Genomic DNA, 20,468 nt, shown 5'->3' with positions numbered 1-20,468 from the left:
GAAGTTGGAGAGATGACTCTTTGAGTCGATATTGGTAAGGTCGTTTTAGCTATTGTCATAGGCACGCTTAAGTTACTCGTGGACAAGAAACGATATATGTTATTAGACGATGTATATGTAGTTCTTAATATGGAAAGGAATTTGATCTCTATTTCTTGCTTGATTGAGCAAAATTATTCTCTTTCCTTCTCTAGAAGTAAATTGTTTATTTTCAAAAACGAAATGGAGATATTGCTTTAAAAGAAAGTGACTGATATGTACTAAGGCCGTTAGTTATAAATATTGAAATATTCAGAACGACGAAAACTGCAAAGAGACCAATAATTTCTCCTAAAGAAAATGCCCAAATTTGGCATATAAGGTTAGGTCATATTAATCTCAATATGATTGAGAGATTGGTAAAAAGTGGACTTCTAAATGGTTTAGAAGAAAACTCTTTAACTGTATGTGAGTCATGTAGGGATTGAATCCCGCAGCAGAAGCGTCTCTCTCGTGTGAGATCACCTTGTGTCCCGCGATTTGATTTTTACAATAAACAAAATCTTTATACTAGACAGAATAGAATAAATACATAACAAGCATGCTATTGGAGAAAGGATTAGAACAATTCTTACCTTTGTAGATTCCCCAAGTGCTACGAACAATCCTCTCCAAGGTTTCAACGAACATATCTCCAAATGGTCTTGATCACGAACAACTCCTTGAGTGATTTCGAACACTACCACCAGAGTTACCTCGTTATTCTCTGGGATTCCAATGGAGGGATATGTGGTATCCAACTATTGGGAGAGGGAGAGGAGAATAAGACTTTGGAAAATATAGAGGATTTATGGCTTAGAGAAAATTCTGTAAAATAACATTAAGGAGTTGGTTTCTCTGCAATGAGAAATGTGTATTCAGTGTTGTGCATTCCCAAAGGACCATGAGGAGGTCTTTATATAGAGAAGAGCCAAACATCTTTCCCAATATATTTTTCTTTTCTATAATTAATTAAATAACACTCATTCATTTAATTAGCCCAAAATAACACTTATACATTAAACTCAATATAATGTATACATTTAATTATCATATACATCCATGTATATATGCAAAACCTCTCTATTAATTAATTCTGTGGGAATCTACTTCACTTGAATTAATTAATTCGAGTCTTATTCAAATATTACTTTCCAATTTGATTATAGATCATATCCATAATTAATTATATATTAATCACATTAGTATATAATTTCCTCAAATTAATTTGAACAATTCAAAGTATCCCTCTTAAGTATCCTCTAGTGAGCTAACGAGAGGACCTGGTGGACCTATAGATTAGAAACTCCAATGATATGAGATTAATTGGTTAAACTCATTAACTAAGTTAATTTATATCGTTAAGTCCTAGAATCGAACCTTATATCTCTACAAAATGTAAAGGTATTCATATTATAAATCTAACTAGAACTGCTCATTTTTTTATCAGAAGCTTGTGATTTAGTTTTTGATGTAACAAGTAGGGGCAAACAATTCTTAATTGTTGGTACCAAAAATAAAGCAGCGGATTCAGTAGCCCGGTATACAACAAGGGATCAGTGTCATTATGTTAATAAATAATGGTTTGCGGGGATGTTAACAAATTGGTCTAATACAGAAACAAGACTTCATCATTAACCAAGTTAATCAATATTCGTTAACTGTGGGTATACTCAACTAAAGATCCATAGCTGCACTTTTCTCTCTACAAATATATTTATATGTCCACAAATATAGACCAATACAGTAAGTTAGTCCTTCATGAGTGTTCATAGCTCTAACTGGGTCAAATAACTATTTTACCCTTGGGTTACCTCTAGCTCCTTAAATATCAGTGCTCCTAAAAATGAACAACCTATTTATGGTCCAACCAATAAACAGAAATCCTCGAGCAAGTGAGAGGATAGAACCCTTTGTTCAAGTCTCAGAGACAATACTTAAGGGAACGCTCATCTACTTACCCTCAAGGAGGGAAGGAGTGAATTCCATCTTGTATTATTATGTTCCCAGTTTCCCACTTAGTCTTGTCTCCAAAATAGTAGGCATATTGGGTCGGCGTTCTGGCCACCCTCACCCATGCAAATCAAATGACAATCCCTTGTGAATAGAAGTTCTTAATATACTCAAGATTGAGACTAAGTCGCCTAGGTCATCCAATTGAAATAGGAATCAAACTAGTCAATGGTGTTACATCTAATGGTTACTATTTCGTGGTTTAGTCTTATGCAAACTCATTGCATAGGATACCCCCACTCGCGTGTCATCTACACGAACGCGTTGGCTCACTATATTTGTATCAAATACAAAGTGGGTCATTCCCATAGTGTTAGCAGGATAAGGTACCCAACCTTATCCCTATACTATAGACCCTTTAGACTATATCTTGAATATTGATCCTTTGTTTTCACATACAGTTCAAGACCCATAAGACAACCTTGGATGTTAGTTTATTGGATTTAGGATTATTTAAGACAAAATAGACAACAATACAAACAATAACATTTATTTATTTAACACCGATAACACTTTATTGATGATGGTCAATTAATAACATTTACTACCTACGAGTTTTAAGGCATAAAACCCAACAAGTCATGCTTTGAAGGTAATATGACGAAACAATCTTTTATTGGAAAAGGTTATAGAGCCAAAGAAACCTTAGAACTTATACATTCAGATCTCTGTGGTCCAATAAATGTAAAAGCAAGAGGAGGGTAGGAATATTTCATCTATTTCATAGATGATTATTTAGGATACAGGTATCTTTACCTAATGCAACACAAGTATGAAGCACTTGAAAAGTTCAAGGAATATAAGACTGAGGTTGAAAACTCGTTAAGTTAAAAGGTAAAAACACTATGATCTGAACGTGGTGGAGAGTATAAGGACTTAAGATTCCAAAACTATATGGTAGAACATGGAATAATGTCCTAACTCTCAGCCCTTAGTACATGTCAATAGAATGGTGTATCAAATAGAAGATATAAAACCCCGTTGGACATGGTTCGGTCTATGATGAGCTATGCTCAACTTTCTGACTCGTTTTGGGGATTTGTAGTAGAGACTGCTATTTACATTTTGAACAACGTTCCATCCAAAAGTGTTTCTAAAATGCTTTTGAAGTTGTGGAGAGGCTGTAAAGGTAGTTTATGCCACTTCAGGATTTGGGGATGTCTAACCCATGTGCTTGTGACAAATCCCAAAAGGCTAGAATCTCGTTCGAAAGTATGTCTATTTGTAGGCTATCCCAAGGAAACAATAGGTGGGTACTTTTTTGGTCCAAGGGAAAATAAAGTGTTTGTATTGTCAAACATTACTTTCTTGGAAGAAGACCGCATAAGGGACCACAAACCACGACAAAAAATAATTTTAAGAACGATTTCTGATGATAATACTGAGACTTCGACAAAATTTGTTGAAGAGGCTAGTACATCAACAAAAGTTGTTGATGTCGATTCATCCAGTCAAGCTAATCCATTTCAAGGGTTAAGATTGCCTTGATGTAGTGAGAGGGTTGTGAACCCACTAGTTCACTACGTGGGTTTAATAGAAGCCCAAAACATCATATCTAATGATGGTATTGAAGATTCATTATCTTACAAGAAGGCAATGGAAGATGTTGACAAGGATGAATGGATTAAGACAATGAACTCCAATTCTATCTGGGAGCTTGTAGACCAATTTGATGAGGTAAAATCTATAGGTTGTAAGTGGATCTACAATATGAAAAGGGGTGTAGATGGAAAGGTACAAACCTTTAAAGCAAGACTAGTGACATAGGATTATACCCAGGTGGAGGGAGTGGATTATGAAGAAATTTTCTCACTTGTTGTCAATTAATGTCAGATTTAGCAAACAGAAGGGTAAGTTAGCTTTCCCAGACGAGATCCTATTGTTCAATTTGATTTGTACCTTGAACATTCCACTTCACTCCACAAGGGGAGGTGGATATTATGTCCAGCCTTACTAGAAAGATAGACCCTGAAAGTTCCAAGGCCAAGAAGGAAGACCTGGATGATCCGCTCAAACTTGTTTCTATTTGAATTCTTTTCTTCATAACCCCATATTATGACTATGAGATATAACAAATGGATGCCAAGACTTTTTTTTGAATGGTAATCTTGCAGAGACCATTTACAGACTCAACCAGAGGGATTAATGGAAAAAAATCGAGAGCAAAAGGTTTGCAAGCTTAATCGGTCTATTTATAGACTAAAACAAGCATCTCGTTCATGGAATATAAGATTTGATATTACGATCAAATCTTATGGCTTAATAAGAATGTTGATGAGCCTTTGTCTACAAGAGAATCATCAACAACTCAGTAGCTTTCCTTGTGCTGTATGTGGATGATATCCTACTCATTAGAAATGATATAGACTTACTAACAGATGTAAAGGAATGACTAGCTGCCTAATTCCAAATGAAAGATTTGGGTGAGACACAGTTTGTTCTAGGGATCCAAATCACCAAGGATCGTAAGAATAAAATACTAGCCCTGTCTCAGGCATTGTATATTGACAAGATACTTGTCAGATATTCGATGCACAATTCCAAGAAAGGTTTATTTGAAGCATCTCATACCAAGAGTTCCATGAGTGGGTTTAGATCGCTCCGATTTCACAGTGACTGAAACATAAACGATATACATTCCATACAAACAGTTATGCATATTAAACTCATAATCGGCATGCTCAGAATACAATAAAACACGAGGAAAGGGTTTATACCAGATGAAGACACTCTTCGAACGACTGAACCCAAAGCAGCAGAAAACCTCGCACCGATCTACCAGCACTTGACGAGTCTGTCGATTGCAACAGCACGATCTAAACGTACACGAATAATGCCGTAGGGACGACACCACCATAAGAGAAACCCAGGTATCCTCAGCGTAAAAAACCTAAAGAGTGGGCTATGGTGAGTTTGGTAGAGGACGGAGGAGAAGACGTCGTGTAGACGATAAGCAAGTGGGAGATGAACTCTGCTATCGGATAGCAAAAATGCTTATTGTATAGTAGAGCTACACGATCGTTTAGAAAAAGCTGAACAATCGTTTAGAAAAGATGTATACAATCGTTTAGAGAACGTGTGAACTAGACGATCGTTTAGACGAACGAGCTTCTATCGTATAAGCTCTCGCGATCACTCTTTCACGGATTCTTTTTGAGCGCAGGTGATACGAATGCACGACTGAAAAAATAAAATGAAAACGATTTTCATTGCTTTGATTCGTCGGTTACCATAACTTTTGCAGCCCCACTTCCCACGTCCGAACGTGGATTAATCGATTAATTATCAAATAATTAATCAATTAATTTAATTAATAAATATAATCATATTATATTTTTATCCTATAGTTTGATATCATATATCTACTATAGTATTTTCTCCTATACTTGATATAAATCATATTTATATCTAATTTCCTCCAAAATAATGTATCTCATACATTTAGCCAATTATATCATATATAATTAACCAGTACAATTATATCATATATAATTGAACTTCCTCTTGTCAATTTGAACATTTCAAATTAACCCAAACACTGGTTCTCAACTTTATCCAAGCTACCCAAGAGACCTAATAGACCTATGGCTCGAAGCTCCAACGGTACGTGAATAGTTGACTAAACTCTTTAGCCACGCAATCCACCATCTATTAACTGTCAGTGATTCCACTAAAGACCAATAGCTAAAATCTTCTTACCACAGATATATTTCTGTGTCCATCAGTTATAACCAATCATGAATACGATGACCCTTAACAGATGCTCGTAAGTATATCGGGCCAATTTACCATTTTGCCCTGTAGTTACATCTCACTCCTTAAGTACCACTGATTCCTCTAATGAACAATACAACATAGTCCAACTATGTGTGAACACCTCTCAGGCCAAGAGAAGGTATGTGGCGTTACATCGTTCAAGCCTCGGAATCAACTCTTAAGGGAGCCATCTATCTACTTACCCTTGCCTTGGGGAATGAGTGAATTCCATCTTGTGTAGCTGAGTTCCCAGCTCCTAAATCAGATGAATCACCAAAATGGTAGGTTTGAATCGGCAACTTGGCCACTCGCACCCATACAAATCAAATGACCGCCCTCAATGGCAAGAATTCCCAACTCACTCAGGATTGAGGTCATGTTACCTATGGTCATCCTAGTGAAGTGAAGTCTCTATCATGAATGGTGTTATATAACGAGACATTAACAATTCATGGTCAGGTCTTATACAAACTCTTTGTATAGGACGCCCCCGCTCGCATGTCCTCAACACGAATGATCAGGATCAGCTCATCTGTGACAAGTCACAACACTTGTGATCATTACACAAAGCGGGTCATCCTAGCGTTACCAGGATAAAGTTTCCCTCCTATATCCATATACTATAGACCATTTTGGTTATCACTCAAGACATGATCCACTTGTATGTCACCACATACATGCTTGAGTCACATACAGATAACCAGGGATTTTAGGTTTATTGGTTTATTGTAAAGCAAATAAAACAAATAACCAAGCAGAAAATTAAGATGTGAAGTAAATATCATATATTAACAATCACAGGTGTTTGTATATACTGTTTACAAACTACACGACACGAGACTTTAGGGCATCGATCCCAAAAATCTCCTACTTGTCCTAAAGTGAAGTGGGGTGTAAAAAAAACTTAGAACAAAACAATAAACTAGGGTATAAAAGCCTAGTATAATAAAATCTCCCACTTGCCCTAGTTCAGCCAGGGCAATCTTGTAGACCCATGCTTTGTAGGTGACCCTCAAACATTGTAGCTGTGAGAGTCTTCATAAACGAGTCAGCAACATTGTGCTCTGAAGCGATCTGCGTGACATTCACATCCCCTTGATGCACTATCTCGCGGATTAGATGATACTTCCGCTATATGTGTTTTCTGTGTCGGTGACTCCTTAGAGTTCGCCACTGCCCCACTATTATCACAATAGAGGGTAATGGGCCTAGACATATTTGGAACAACTTCCAGGTCTGTCAAGAACTTCCTTAGCCAGACGACCTCCTTAGCAGTTTCGCAAGCCGCTACGTACTTCACCTCCATAGTGGAGTCGGTGATGCACCTCTGCTTAGTGCTTCGCCACCTTACAGCTCCTCCATTAAGAGTAAAGACTAACCCTGATGTGGACTTGCAAGAGTCCTTATAAATTTGAAAGTCAGAATTCGTGTATCCTGTAAGGATCAAATCCCTCGAACCATACACTAGTATGTAGTCCCTTGTTTTCCGAAGATACATGAGGATGTTCTTCAATGCGGTCCAGTGACCTTGGCCTGGGTTAGACTGATACTTACTAACTATGCCCACAGCGTAGCAGATGTCTGGACGAGTACAGAGCATCGCGTACATCAAACTACCAACGGCAGGCACATATGAGACCCTCTCATCTCCTCAACCTCTTGAGGCGTCTTAGGACACATTTTCTTAGACAAAGTAACTCCATGCCTGAACAACACTAGGCCCCTATTGGAGTCCTGCATTGAGTACTTGAGTAACATCTTGTCAATATACGATGCCTGAGACAGTGCTAGCACTTTGTTCTTACGATCCCGAAAGATCTGGAAACCTAGAACAAACTGAGCCTCTTCCAAATCTTTCATTTGGAATTGGGTTGCTAGCCAATTCTTAACTGCAGTCAGTAGACCTACATCATTCCCAATGAGTAGGATATCGTCTACATATAACACTAAGAAGACTACTGAAGCATTGATGATCTTCTTGTAGACACAAGGTTCATCAACATTTTGGTCAAAGCCATACGACTTGATCACAGCTTCAAATCGTATGTTCCAAGATCGAGACCCCTGTTTCAGTCCATAAATGGACCGAATCAGTTTGCAAACCTTTTGCTCTTGACCTTGGGCTATGAATCCCTCGGGCTGCGCCATATAAATGGTCTCCTCAAGATTACCATTCAGAAAAGCCATCTTGACGTCCATTTGCCAGATCTCATAATTATAATAAGCTGCAATGGATAGGAGGATACAGATCGACTTTAACATGGCAATAGGTGAGAAAGTCTCTTCATAGTCGATTCCCTCTACCTAGGTATAACCATTTGCCACAAGTCGAACCTTGAAGGCCTATACCTTCCTATCAACACCCTGTTTGCGCTTGTAGATCCATTTACAACCTATAGGGCGAACCCCATCAGGCTGATCTACAAGATCTCATACTGAGTTGAAGTACATTGACTCCATCTTAAGATCCATGGCCTTGACCCATTCATCCCAGTCAACATTCTCCATTGCGTTCTTATAAGACAACGGATCCTCAATGTCGCCATTTGCTACCATAGCAAGGATTTCCGTGTAATCCATATAGCGAACGGGTGGGTTCGCAACCCTCTCACTACGTCGAGGTTCCCTCGACTCTTGAGGTGGAACTGACCTACTGAATGAACTCCCATCAATAACTCTTGTTGATGTAGTAGGCTCTTCAACAACTCTTGTTGAAGTTTCAGTAGTTTCATGGGAAAGCTCACGCAATACGACTTTGCTACCTGGACTGTGCTCCCTTATATGATCGTCGTGCAGGAAAGTAGCGTTTGTTGAAATAAACACCTTATTTTTCGTTGGATCATAAAAATAACCCCCTCGTGGACCTTTAGGGTAGTCTACAAAGAGGCATAACCTCAACCGTGGTTCCAACTTCTTGGGATTAGCCTCAAGCACATGTGCAGGACAACCTCAAATGTGGAAATGATGTAAACTAGCTTTACGCCCGTTCCACAACTCCAGAGGTATTCTTGCAACAATCTTTGAGGGAACACAGTTGAGTATGTACACCGCAGTCTCCACTGCGAAACCGCAAAACGAGTCCGGTAAGGAAGTGTAACTCATCATCAAATGAACCATGTTTAATAAGGTTCTACTTTTCCTCTCCGCTACACCATTCTGCTGCGGTGTACCCGGCGCTGAGAGTTGGAAAATGATTCCATGTTCTATCAAATAGTCCTGGAATGCGGAGTCTAAAAACTCTCCACCTCGATCTGATCGAAGTGTTTTAGTCTGTCTATGCAATGCCTTTTTAAATTCAACCTTGAACTCTTTGAACTTTTCAAAGGATTAAGAATTCTGTTGTGAAAGATAAACATTCCAATACCTGGAGTAATCATCAGTAAAACTGATAAAATACTCATAACCACCTCGGGCTCGCACATTCACAGGACCATAAAGGTCAGAATGTACTAACTTCAGAGGCTCTTTGGCTCTAAAACCTTTTCCAGTAAAAGGTCATTTAGTCATTTTACCCTCAAGGCAAGATTTGTACACAGGTATAGAATTTTCTTCTAACTCACTTAGAAATCCATTCTTCATCAATCTCTCAATCCTATTGAGATTGATGTGCCCTAAATGTTGATGCCAAAGTTGGGCATTTTCTTTTGGAGAAATTCGTTGACGGTTTGATTTGACTTACGACAGTTCGGAACATTTCAGTATTATGGAGGGAATTAATGGCTAACGGTCTTAGCACATATAAATTTGATTCCCGATTTGTTGTGCAAATAAAAACACTATCTTTATGAATAAACGATTTACTCAAATTAAAAGAAACAGTGTATTTACATTGCAATAAGCACTTTACAGAAATAAGGTTCCTTTTTAGTTCAAAAACAATATAGACATCAATGAAAATTAGAAACCTATTTTGTAAAGTCAACTGGAGTCCTCCCACTGCCATAGCTGAGACGACGTGCCCGGTGTCTACTCACATCCTCATATCACCAGCCTCTAGTAGTCGCCAAAAAGAACAAACATGGTTAGTGGCGCCTGAATCAATTATCCAGGCAGAATCATCATTTTTCACTAAACAAGTTTCAAGCACTAGTAAATCACATTTACCTTTATTCGTCTTGGCTTTAGCCTTGGCTGCTTTCTTCTCCTTTAGATACCGAGGACAGTTCCCCTTGGTTACAATGGAAACACTTTCCCTTAGCCACTAGTGGACGCTTCCTCGGGGCGAAAGGCGGTGGGTTAGTAGATGCCTTCCCTTTTCCCTGTCCACCCTTCTTTTTGTTCCCCTTTGCAGAGTTAGAAGTAAAAGGTTTAGACTTCGTTCCTGAGGGTGAACCTCTATGGAACGTCCTTGAGGATGAAGTAACATTTTCCTCACCCTTTTATCTCTCCTTACTTTCCAGTAAAGATTGGTATGTCTGTAACTCGTTGAGGAGAGTTGTAAGATTATATTTCACTTTGTTAAGAATCACATTGCTAACAAAGTGCAGGAAGCTCTTGGGTAAAGAATGTAGGATTATGCTAACCTGGTTACCCTTATCGATGGTAGACCCATTCAACTCTGCCACATTGAAGTGGACCATCACGTTTAGCACATGTTCACGAACAGAGATGCCTTCTTGTATTTTGGAGTTGAATATGTATTTAAGAGCCTCATGCATAAGCTATTCAGACGGTTGTCTAAACATCCCCCACAGGGACTCCATGATCTCACGGGCTGAGACTATAGGCTCATGCTTCTTGGCCAAGATGTCAAAAAGACTTGCTAAGATATAGGCTCGGGCCTTCTCATTCGCCCTTGTCCATCGCTCGTATGCCTTCCAAACACGTCGAGTAACATTTGGAGCTGGAATAAGAGGACAAGCCTCCGTGAGAGCGAACATGAGATCCTCGTTGATTAGGATCATCGTGATCATATGTTTCCATGTTGAAAATTGTCGCCAGTTAATTTTTCGGTGCTTAACAACGATAAGGTGGCTGTAGCCATTTGAAAAAGTTGCTGAAAATACGAACAAATCTTTATATTATATGATGCATGAGCATGCTCTTACGTAACTAAAATCATGCTTCTCTAAATTATAACAATTACAATAAAGGTGGGATTTACTATATGTGCATACCATATGACATATAAAACATACATCACATGTATTAAACAAATAGATTAATGGAGCGAGATGAGCCTTTAAACAAAAAAAAAAAAATGGAATGAAAAATCCTATCTATTACATTTTTCATCGAGCAAACCGGGTCTTGAACCGACAGGAGGTCTTCATCGTATAGCAAACTCCAGTAGGTAGACGATCGTTCAACGCGCACTAGACAATAGAAACTTTAGTAAACGATCGGGTAGACGACGACGAGGCTGTGAAGCCTGATCATCCATGCAATCATGTAGCGTGACGATAGGTAAACGATTTACCTTGAGTTACTAAGCGGTCGTTTAGTCAGTTACTAAGCGATGAAGCTTGCTGACCTAAATGATTGTCTAACGCATTTTAAACGATACGCATGCATTTGATCGTCTAAATGATGCTTGCAACTTGGTAAACGATTTACCTTGGGATGCTAAGCGATCGTTTAGTCAGTTACTAAACCGTGAAGCTTGCTGACCAAAACGATCATCTAGCTCGCGCGCGCATTAAACGATATTCAACAATCACGTGTCCGATCGTCAACCCGATACGACCAACTCTTGATCGCATACCCCATTGTTCAACCAATGCGTTCAACCATGATCGCATAGTCCTTCATCTTCATGATGTGATGGACAACGATCGCATAGAACTTTTTTGTACGATGAGATCAACCCTAGATCATCTCCTTCCTCGAAGAGCATTAACCTTTGCCCAGAACTTCGACGAACGACTCAAGACTTCAAGCACTTTGAATAAAGACTCGATTACGATTATTTATGCCAAAAAATGCAGGGGCCTTTATAAACAACCACAAATGTAAAAGGAATTAAACAGACCGAGGCAATTCATCTCGAAAACATCCATTAATCTGGCACATCCACAATAGTATTAACACTTAAAACAACGTAGAATGCACCTACCATGAATGTAAACGTTATTTCATTGCAACAAATGAAATCGGAGTATCAGAAATCTGGCTCTGATACCAATTGAAGGATCTCATACTGAGAGTTCCATGAGCGGGCTTAGATTGCTCCGATTTCATAGTGAACAAAACATAAACGATATACATTCCATACAAATAGTTATGCATATTAAACTCATAATCGACATGTTCATAATACAATAAAACATAAAGAAAGGGTTCATACCAGATGAAGACACTCTTCGAATGACTGAACCCAAAGCAGTGGAAAACCTCCCACTGATCTACCAGCACCCGGCGAGTCTGTCGACTGCAACAGCACGATCCGAATGTACAAGAACAATGCCATGGGGACGACACCACCACAAGAGAAACTCGAGTATCCTCGGTGTCAAAAACCCAAAGAGTGGGCTCTGGTGAGTTTGGTAGAGGACGAAGGAGAAGACGTCATGTAGACGATGAGCAAGTGGGAGATGAACTTTGCTATTGTATAGCGGAAATGCTTATCGTATAGTAGAGCTACACGATTTTTTAGGAAAACTGAGTGATCATTTAGAAAAGATGTCTACGATCGTTTAGAGAACACGTGAGCTAGACGATCGTTTAGATGAACGGGCTTCTATCGTATAGGCTCTCGCGATCGCTCTTTCACGGATTCTTTTTGGGCCCAGGTGATACAAATGCACGACTGAAAAAATAAAATAAAAACGATTTTCATTGCTTTAACCCGCTGGTTACCATAACCTTCGTAGCCCCACTTCCCACGTCCGAATGTTGATTAATCGGTTAATTATCAAATAATTAATCGATTAATTTAATTAATATAATCATATTATATTTATATCCTATAGTTTGATATCATATATCTACTATAGTATGTTCTCCTATACTTGATATAAATCATATTTATATCTAATTTCCTCCAAAGTAATGTATCTTATACATTTAGCCAATTATATCATATATAATTAGCCAGTCCAATTATATCATATATAATTGAACTTCCTCTTGTCAATTTATACATTTCAAATTAACCCAAACATTAGTTCTCGACTTTATCCAAGCTACCCAGGTGACCTAATGGCCTGTGGCTCGAAGCTCTAACGGTACATGAATAGCTGACTAAACTCTTTAGCCATGTGATCCACCATCCGTTAACTGTCAGTGATTCCACTAAAGACCAACAACTGAACTATTCTTACCATAGATATATTTCTGTGTCCATCGGATATAACCAATCATGAGTACGATGACCCTTCACAGATGCTCGGAAGTACAGTTGGGCCAATTTACCATTTTGCCTCTGTAGTTACATCTCACTTCTTAAGTACCACTGATTCCTCTAATGAACAATACAATATTGTCCAACTATGTGTGAACACCTTGATGACATGTAGAAATGCATGTCATCTTAGGTCTTTTACTTAGAATTATGAAGGTTTTTAAGAAGAATATGCGTTGATCATTATAGGAATTCACGAGAATATGAGTTCGCGTCGATCAACATAACGAATCTTAGCTAACCCGTTATCCTGCGTTAACTGTGTGTTCAATGTTCTATTTTTATAGCTAATTTAGGAAATGAACGCAAACACGGAAACCGAACCATCGCATAGACGACCGCATGCGAATAAACACTCCATTGCAAAGGCAAACGCATCGATCAACGCATGGATGTTGCGGTAATCAGCCGTATGCATCCATCGCATGGGAGTTGCGTTCGTCAAACGGTTGCGGTCATCATGTAGAGTTGCGGTATTAAGCGAATGTGGCCATTGAATGATTGCGGCTACGCGACAATGCAAACTAATGAGATCAACGCAAGGTAGGTGGAATGAATGCATCAACACACCTACCTTGAGAAAATCCAAAAGATGATGTTGACATTTCACCTACCACGCCGTTGGTGGCAGAGGTTCAGAAAAGGACTAACGCACCGAACGTCAGACTCAGGACAGTCCAATTAATTCTGTCGGCGATCTAAGCTCTATTAATAGAAGCCGACGAGCTGAAATTCAAATCATCTGGGAGATTATCACTCAAACCGGGGATTTTCTCCCCGATCCAGACAAACACGTGAGAAGATGGCTGAGAGTTCTTCACCTCCTTCATTCATTCCGAGTGATGACCGGAGCCTTCGACTGGAGCTAGATCTCGAGAGAGTTAGTCCTCTACCCATCCATGGCTAGTCCTCTACCCATCCATGGCACCACCGGCAGTTTTGATGCACATCCACTGGAAGCAAAGTTTTGCTTTCAGCTAGTCATTTCTTTTTCCTTTCTTTTCATATATTGTATTGTATGAAATTTTGAATTAAGGAATTAATACAATTTGTTTTCAATGCATTTCTTTGTTTCCTTCAACTCCATCTCGATCTTCTTTGCTTAACATCTTTACTTTTGTTGCAACACTTAGTGAGATTGCTTGGGTATTGCATACTTAGTCATGTGGATTAGTGATATGAAGCATGTAACAATCCACCGAGAGGTGTGTGTGTAACCTTATTTGCTTAGTGTAAAGCTGCTGCAATGCCTGTTTATAGGCTAACACATTGCTTGTCTATGAGTAAAGTCAGCAAGAATCAACTGCCCGGGAGGGTAAATGATTGGACGCATTAAGCAATGTATGCGTTGTTCACTAGGGATAGTAACAACCTTGCGTCAACCAAGTTCATGCGATTGTCTTGTAGTATGTATGCTTCATTCGTCCATTAGGGATACTCGGGATGGTTGACTAAGGACAGGATCTAGGCTTGGGAAGATCAGGTTGGAATTTAGGCTCGGGAGAGTCGGATTAGAACGCATAATATAAGAGATAGGAGCTTAGGAATAAACACTGTTTGTTATTAACCCATCGGATGCATCCTAGAGATAGGATACGATTGAGTGCGGTCACCGCAACGTTGACTAGGGAATAGAGTAGAGACTTAGGAATAAACTCTATGGACACTTTGCATTCAACACATGCGTCCTAGACTTAGGAGCACCGCATTTCCATTGGAAAATGATTTGTCGTGCATGTGTAGCATGAGCGCATTGGCTTGCATTGATTAGGGTTGCCCTTGCAGTCACTCTTAAGGGTTGCAATGAAAACATCTCCACATTTTATCTATTTTCCTATACATTTATTTCATGTCAAGGTTCGTATCTCTATCTTTCATGCATATTCTCATTGTGTTGTCTGTTAGATAGGAGTAGGAGTAGGATTAACTTAGCAACATCCCCTCAATTCTTTTATTTAAACCGCCGCATGCACATCACTGCAAACATATAACTACAAGTCCTTATGTTCGACCTCGGATTACCCAAGAAATTTGCGTTGGAATTATACTTGGTTCCAGCGAAGAAAACTTGTGGCAGGACGCATGGTCATTGCATACATTCGTTAACGCATTTTTCATTCCAACGCATGACCATCGATCTTAGGAACATCCATCGCATAACGCGTCCATGGGATTTTGGTTGTTGAGTAAAATTGACTCCCAATTTTGTTCCATCAAGTTTTTGGCCAAAAACTTGATGCTTGTTATTTATGAAGTGAAAATATGGATGATATGCGTTGATGGAATTGCGTTGTGCACTCAAGTTTCCCCAGCAGAATTCAAGTGTAAATTCCTCTAAGTTTTCTGGTAAGTCTAGGGTCGAACACAGGGACTTGTGAAAATAGATTGCGTTGGTGATTTTTATGAAGACTTTGCGAATTTGGAAGTAGGCCTTGCTTTTCGGAGCAGCTCCCAGCTCACATTATTGCGGTAACCAGTTAAATAAATAAAATGTTGGGTTTGTTGCTTGTATTGATGAAAAATAAATAACAATTGGGCAGAGTTTGGAAAGAGTTGTTGAATGGAAAATGCGATGAATATGTGGTGAACGGGTTGAGAACGGTTTTAGCTAACACTCCCAAGAATGCGTTCATGCTTGCGATCATGCAACATGCATACAATAGGAAACCACCTCTCGGTACGAATACGGCTTCTAATGCTAGAACGCATGCGATATATGCGATAAGTCTACAGGGTTTACACATAAACCTCTATTTCTATTTATGCGATGACAACATGACGTCCACACAAATATGCGACCATATAATATCATTCCCATCTCTAGGATGCATGCGATGCAAGTTGACAAACAGAGCTTATCTCTAAGTCCCTATCTCTTGTTTATGCAAGCCTAATCTTGCTCTTTCGAGTCCATATTCTAACCTAGCTCTCTCGAGACATTAGGTTCTTTCCTTAGACTCTCTCTCGAGTAACTCTAAGGGGTATTTTGCACAGCATAAAACAAGACAATCGAAAGCAATGAACTTCCTAGGTCATGTTAGCTTAGTTCTTCTCAACCCATTCGACTAGTTCAACTACTCATGCGTATTAAGAGAGTGAGTAGATGTAGAAATAAAACTTCCATTGAATAGATATGAAGATAAAGTACAAAATAACAATGCAAGTTTAATAAAGAGCCTGGTAGCAATTTCTTACTGTCAGGCGTTTACAATGTTTCTACTCGTGCTCTAAAGATAATTACGCTTTTGCGAGAGTCAGCCCGCTCTCTGCTCTTACGCCCCAAGGTTCTCTCGAGTTTCCCTGAGCGATCTCCAGCACCACCACTGTTCTCTTACTCCACCTTAAAATGGAAAGGAAAACTATGGACAGAGGCGTGACCTAATCAACTGGTTAACTCGTCAACCCCTTCTCTGAAGAATGCCCTTGGTATTTATAGAGCATCCATGGTGAAAGATGGCTTCTCTCTCCTGTTTGTACAGATGGGACAACTTTAATTCCTGACTGATGCGCCGGATAATTGTTATCGATAAAGCTGAATGTACTTTGTGACTATTATCCGCTGTCAACTTAATTGGGATTCGACTGTCATTAGCTTTCTGTTTCATCGCTCTTAATTGGCCTTTCACCCAGATGTGTCCACCATGTTGCGCTGACCAAGTTGCAGCGATCCTTCTCGGGCGAATGTTTGCGAGCATGATCAACGCAAAGCCTTGCGGTGAAGTTTCACTCGACCAATGAATTCTTATGATCGCAATCTTTGCATTGCGTTACCGCATATTCTGCACAAAAATACAAAAATCAATAGTTCTAATGCGCTGAATGCATGCGACCACGATATTATAGAATTTATGCTTATTAGACACAATTTAACATATTTCATCAATGCAATCCAACATTGTTTAAGAACTTAGCACTATGATAATGTGCATTTCTGCTTGTTATCACACCTCTCGGGCCAAGAGAAGGTGTGTGGCGCCACATCATTCAAGCCCCGGAATCAGCCCTTAAGGGAGCCATCTATCTACTTACCCCTACCTCGGGGAAGTTGTGAATTCCATCTTGTGTAGCTAAGTTCCCAGCTCCCAAATCAGATGAATCCCTAAAATCGTAGGTTTGAATCGTCGACTTGGCCACTCGCACCCATACAAATCAAAGGACCGCCTTCAATAGCAGGAGTTCTCAACTTACTCAGGATTGAGGTCATGTTACCTATGGTTATCCTAGTGAAGTGAAGTCTCTAACATGAACGGTGTTAGATAACGAGACATTAACACTTTGTGGTCAGGTCTTATACAAACTCTTTATATAGGACACCCCCGCTCGCATGTCCCCAACACGAATGATCAGGATCAGATCATCTGTCACAAGTCACAACACTTGTGACCATTCCACAAAGCGGGCCGCGTCCGTAGCATTACCAGAATAAGGTTTCCCTCCTATATCCATATACTACAGACAAATAACCAAGCAAAACAATAAATTGGTTTATGGTAAAGAAAATAAAACAAATAACCGAGCAAAACAACAAGATGTGAAGTAAATATCATATATTAACAATCACAGGTGTTCGTATATATTGTTTACAAACTATAGGACACGAGACTTTAGGGCATCAACCCCAACATTATTATCTTTCAGGCATGGAATTGTTTTGTCTAAGAAACAGTGTCCTAAGACTCTTTAAGAGGTTGAGAAAATGAGATGGGTTCCCTATGCATCGCGTGTTGGCAACCTTATGTATGCAATGTTATGTACCAGATCTGACATTTGCTATGCAGTAAGAATTGTCAGTAGATATCAATCCATTCTAGGATTAGATCACCAGACAATTGTCAAAATAGTCTTCAAGTCTACGAAGAACAAGGGCCTATATGCTTTTGTATGGGGTTAAGGATTTGATCCTTATAGGATATACTGATTTTGATTTTCTGGCTGATAAGGATTTAGGAATTCCATATTAGGATCGGTGTTTACTCTGAATAGAGGGGCTATAGTTTGGTGAAGAATTAAGCAAGGATGCATTACAGACTCCACTATGGAAGCTGAATACGTAGTTGCTTGTGAAGCAGCTAAAGATACTGTTTGGCTAAAGAAGTTCTTTATTGATTTGGAAGTTATTTCAAATATGTCTTTGCCCATCACACTTTATTGTGATAATAGTGGTGTCATGGCAAATTCTAAGGAACCTAGGAGTCATAAAAGAGGAAAACATATAGAGCACAAGTATTATCTCATTAGGGAAATTGTGCAACGGGGAGATGTGATTGTCACGCCTCGGAGCACAATGTTACTGATCCATTTACAAAGGCTATCACAACTAAAGTGTTTGAGGGTCATCTAGAGAGTTTGGGTCTACGAGATATGAGTCACCTAATCTAGGGCAAGTGGGAGATTTTGTTGGGTATACTGTATGCTCTAGTTTATTGTATTCTATTTGATATCATTTATACTCCATTTCATTATAATGTATTTGATACTATACAACCCACTTGTTTTTAGGACAAGTGGGAGATCATTATAGTTTATGTCCTAAATCTCATGTATCATGTGGTTTGTAAAGATAAATTATATATCTAATAAATAAGAGGTATTTTATTAACGTTTAGACTACATTAATTCAATCCGATAAACTAAAATCCAAAGTTATATTATAAAACTTAAACATGTATGTAGAGACATACAGGTGGATCTTGTTTAAGTGATAACCTAAATGATCTGTAGTATATGGATAAAGCTGGGTATCTTATCTTTGTGACACTACGAACATGACCCACTTTGTAGATATTACAATTGTTGTAAAGTGCTACAAATGATCTGATCCTGATCATTTATGTGGAGACATGTGAGTAGAGGTATTCTATACAAAGAGTTTGTATAAGACTGGACCACGAAATGAATAGTCTTGCTTTATAACATTGTTGCTAGAAGAGACTTACATTTCACTAGGATAACCATAGGTGACTTGACTTTAATCCTGAGTGAGTTGTGAACTCCTGTTTATGAGGACGATCCTTTGATTTGTATGGGTGAGAGTGGCTAGATTATCCGATTCAACAAGCCTACCATTTTAGGTATTTTTCTGAATGGGGAGTTGAGAACAAAGCTACACAAGATGGAATTCACTCATTCCCGTCTTTAGAGGAAGTAGATAAATTGCTTCCTTAATAGCTGATTCTAGGTCTTGAACATTGAGACCTCAATGTCTCACTGGCCTGAGAGGTTTTAATTTATAGTTTGACTATAAACTGTTTGTTCATTAAAGGGAGGAGTGGTACTTAAGGAGTTAGATGTAACTACAGGGATAAAACGGTAATTTGATTTAGTTGTAGTTATGAGCAATTTGTGAAGGGTTGACTCATTATTGATTGGTTATATCTATGCACACAAAAATATATCTACAGTACGAAGAGTATAGTTATCGGTCTTTAGTGGAGTTCCCGGTAGTTAATGAATATTGATTAATTTAATTAAAGAGTTAATTAATTAGTCTCATATCGTTGGAGCTTCTAATCTGTAGGTCAATAAGGTCCACTTGTTAGCTCACCAAGGAAAAAGAAGAATGATTTGAATTATTCAAATCAATTGATGGAATAACATATTAATGAGATTAATATGATATGGTTAACTATAGATCAGATCTATAGTTAAGAGAGAAGTATTTGAATAGGATTCAAGTATTAGATTCTTATGAATTTGATTTATAAAGAATTAATTAATTAATATTGAGAGGTGGAGGCAAATAAACATATGATGTTTATTAATCAATTAAATATATATTAAATTGGATTTAATATGACTATTTAATTAATGAGCTAATCAATTAAATAATGGTTATTTAGTTATGTTAGCCTTAAGGGTAAATTTGGAAAGCTGTGGAGAAAGTCCCCATATAAATTCATCATTTTGCCCAAATTAGGGCCAGAGATTTCATTTCATGAAACCCTACCCTCCAAATCATTTTCCTCCAAAAAATTTCTTTTCTCCATATTCTCGATTTTTTTTCCTCAACCAAGGTGTGAGAGACCACTCTTCTCTCATTAATTCCTAGAGAATAACGAGATCTCACTTACGGTGGTGTTTATTGTTCGTTGGAGAATTGTTCCCGAGAAGACGACAAAGAAATCGTGAAAAGTTCGGGAATCGAAGAAGGTATGTGATATTCTTCTTCCCCTTTTCTTTTTTACTCTTCAAATAGCATGCTGGTTTATTGAATGTTTATCCCCTGTTTGGTTTTGTTTTTATGTTGATTTTATTTCAATTTAACTTAAAGAACGAAATACAAGGCATTCACATGCTTTGCTCAGGATTTGATCCCTTTAATGATTTAGTTATATCCAGA

This window comes from Benincasa hispida, chromosome 10, assembly GCF_027475165.1.
Source record: "Benincasa hispida cultivar pf3 chromosome 10, pf3_genome.v1.1, whole genome shotgun sequence".
NCBI classification, from domain to species: Eukaryota; Viridiplantae; Streptophyta; class Magnoliopsida; order Cucurbitales; family Cucurbitaceae; genus Benincasa; species Benincasa hispida.
Note: the sequence above shows the minus strand (reverse complement) of the source record.